Below are 3,734 nucleotides of genomic sequence, written 5' to 3'. Positions count from 1 at the left end.
GATGACCTGGACTTTCTCTCTGGCTACCTTGAACAGTTTTTCCCTCATTTTGACCTTGGAGAATCTGGCGATTATGTGTCTTGGGTTTATCTTCTCATGGAGTATCTTAATGTTATTGTCTGTGTTCCCTGAATTTGCATGTTGGCCTGTCTCTTTAGGTTGGGGAAGTTCTCCTGAATAATATCCTGAAGTGTGTTTTCCAGCTTGTTTCCATTCTCCTCCTCTCCTTCTGGTACTCCCATCAATCGGTCTTTTTATGAAGTCCCATATTCTTGTAGGCTTTGTTCATGCCTTTTCATTCTTTTTTTTTCTCTATTCTTGTCTGCACATCTTATTTCAGTAAGGTGGTCTTCAGACTCTGATATCCTTTCTTCCACTTGTTCTATTCAGCTGTCGATACTTGTGTATGTTTCATGAAGTTCTTGTGCTATGTGTTTCAGCTCCATCAGGTCATTTATATTCCTCTCTAAACTGCTTATTCTACATAGCAGTTCCTCTAACCTTTTATCAAGGTTCTTAGCTTCTTTGCATTGGATTAGAACATGCTCCTTTAGCTCATAAAAACATGGAATACTTCACAAATTTGCATGTCATCCTTATGTGTGGGTCATGCTAATCTTCTCTGTATTGTTCCAATTTTAGTGTATGTGCTGCCGAAGCAAGCACACATCTCTGAGCTTTTAAAACTTCTTGCCTGTTCCTCCCAGATTCTTTCTCTTCATTGTTTCCTTGTTTGTAAAAAAGTTTATTTACATATGTAAATATCTCTCAACAATGCTTAACTTTGTTTTTTAGCGTTTTCAAAATTGTTTCATGCCATCTTCAGTCTTCTGTGTTTAATGTTTTGACTTAACATAATGTCTCTCAGATACTTTCATGTTATTGCTTATGGTTATATTCATTTTCATCACGACATCATCTTCTACTACATACATTTTTCAAATTTTATTTGTCCATTGTTTTTAGATGGATATGGATTAATGTTTTTAAAAAAATTATAACTGTAATACACAATGTTGAATATCCTTTGCTTAATGTTGTCCCTAAGACTTGGAAGTAATGTAATTATAAAAATGTTCTCAATCGAATGAGCATTAAATATTGGCTTATTGTGGTGTCAGGTTCATTTTCCTAATTATTAATGAGGGTGAACTTCTTTCTCAGTTTAAAAATACTGTTATTTTAAGTTCAGGGGAACAAGTGCAACTTTGTTACATAGGTAAGCGTGTATCATGGGGGTTTGTTGTACAGATTACTTCATCACCCAGATATTAAGCCTAGTACTCATAGTTACTTTTCCTGATCCTCTCCCTCCTCCCACCCTCCACCCTCTGAAAGGCCCCAGTGTGTATTGTTACCCTCCTCACCGTGTGTCCATGTGTTCTCATCATTTAGCTCCCACTTATAAGTGAGAATATGCAGTATTTGGTTTTCTGTTCCTATGTTAGTTTGCTAAGGATAATGGCCTCCTGTTCCATCCATGTTCCTGTGAAGAACATGATCTCATTCTTTATGGCTGCATAGTATTCCGTGGTGTATATATACCACATTTTCTTTATCCAGTCTATCACTGATGGGCATTTAGGTTGATTCCATGTCTTTGCTATGGTGAACAGTGCTGCAATAAACATATGTGTGCATGTTTCTTTATAGCAGAATGATTTATATTCCTTTGTGTATATATCTGGTAATGCAATTGCTTGGTCAAATGATATTTTTGTCTTTAGGTCTTTGGGAAATCATTACACTGTATTCCACAATGGCTGAACTAATGTATAAGCATTCTTTTTTCTCCACAACTTTGCCAGCAACTGTTAGTTTTTAACTTTTTAATAATAGCCATTCTGACTGTTATTTGATGGTATCTCATTGTGGTTTGATTTGCATTTCTCTAATGATCAGTGATGTTGACCTTTTTTCTTATGATTGTTGGCCACATGTATGTCTTCTTTTGAAAAGTGTGTTCATGTCCTTTGCCTACTTGTTTATATTTTTTATTTCTTGTAAATTATTTAAAGTTCCTTATAGATGTTAGATATTAGACCTTTGTCGGATGCATAGCTTGTAAAAATTTTCTCTCATTCTGTAGGTTGGCTGTTTACTCTGTTGATAGTTTCTTTTGCTGTGCAGAAGCTCTTTAGTTTAATTTGATCCCATTTGTGAATTTTTGCATTTGTTCAATTGCTTTTGGCATCTTCATCATGAAATCTTTAACCGTGCCTGTGTTCTGAATGGTATTACCTTGGTTGTCCTCCAGGGTTTTTATTGTTTTGGGTTTTGAATTTAAGTCTTTAATCCTTTAATCTGTCTTAAGTTAATTTTTGTATATGGTGTAAGGAAGGAATCTAGTTTCTTCTGCATATGGTCAGCCAGTTATTCCGGCACCATTTATTGAATAGGGAATCCTTTTCCAATTGTTTGTTTTTGTCATGTTTGTTGAACATCAGATAGTTTTTTCTCAGTTTATTAGCAGTTAGTGTTTTCTCTTCCATAAAATCACCTCTTCTTAGTTTTTGGCTATTTTCTGTTGGGTTGTTAGACTTTACAAAAATTAATTCGCGTGAGTTCTTAAGATATGTTAGATGTTAATCTCTGTTTGTCACATGTGTTTAAAATATCTTCTCCTAGTGTTGATTTGCCTTTTTACTTTCTTTTCAATGCTTTGAAATGTATTATTATTATTAATTTCTGTGTTGTAGAAATTATCAATCTTTTATTGTATGGTCAGTATTTTTAACTTTGATGAGGTTCAATTTATTAATTTTTTCCTTTTATGGATTGTGCTTTTGGTGTCAAGTCTTAGAAATATTTGCCTAGTCCTATATGCTAAATTTGTGTACAATCAAGTGTGTGATGCATTTTGAATTAAGTTTTTTAAGCTGTGAAGTTTAGGTTGAGGTTTAGATTTTGCCTGTATTTTTCCAATTGCTTCAGCACCATTTGTCAAAAGACTTTCCTTCCTCCACTGAATTGCTTCTGTACCTTTTTAAAGAATCAGCTGAGTATATTTGTGTTAGTTTATTTTGGGGTTCTTTATACTCTTCCATTGATCTATGTGTCTGTCCCTCCACTGATACCATGCTCTTGATTATTGTAACTATAGAATAAACATCAATATTGGTTAAAGTGATTTCTTCCACTTTAAACCTCAATAGGATTTTGACAGGCATTGCATTAAACCTACATCTTTACTATGTTGAGGTTTCCAATCCATGAACATAGTATGTCTCCATGCTTTTTATCAAGGTGAAGTTAGCACCTATCTCTCTTTTCCTCACTTGCTGACAGTTTCTAACATGAATGGTGTTGGATTTTGTGAAATGCTTTTGCCATGTCAGATGATATGACTAATTTGATTAGCATCTTTTTGTATTAAAAGATCCTTTTCTATTTTGAGATCATAAGGATATTCTATTTTGTTTTCTAAAAGTTTTGAAGTTTTACCTTTTACATTTATATATTTATTCCATTGGGAATTGATTTTGCCCATAGTGTGAGAAAGTGTGCAACTTAATTTTTTATAAGGATTGTTGATTGTATCAGCTCGTTCATTGAATATGTATCGTTTTGCCATATCTCTCATATGATTGGGTCTGTTTTGTTCTGTTGCACTGACTGATCTCTCTGCTCTGGGTTAATATTGTGTAACTCTAATTATGTTAGTTCTGTAAGCCTTGAGATTATGTTGGGCAAATCTCTACACTGGACTCTTCATCAGAAGTTTCTCCCCTAGT

General features: G+C 34.1%; 1 non-coding gene across 1 annotated transcript; it reads right to left on the bottom strand.

Moving 5' to 3' along the window:
* Positions 1–559: 559 nt before the first annotated feature.
* Positions 560–666, bottom strand: LOC116270649. The gene has a single exon (XR_004178797.1). It is a non-coding gene; the product is annotated as a U6 spliceosomal RNA (small nuclear RNA).
* Between the last annotated feature and the right edge of the window lie 3,068 nt (positions 667–3,734).

Source organism: Papio anubis, chromosome 15, assembly GCF_008728515.1.
Source record: "Papio anubis isolate 15944 chromosome 15, Panubis1.0, whole genome shotgun sequence".
Taxonomy (NCBI): domain Eukaryota; kingdom Metazoa; phylum Chordata; class Mammalia; order Primates; family Cercopithecidae; genus Papio; species Papio anubis.
The sequence above is the reverse complement of the archived record's forward strand: the minus strand, read 5'-3'. Positions and strand labels throughout refer to the sequence as shown.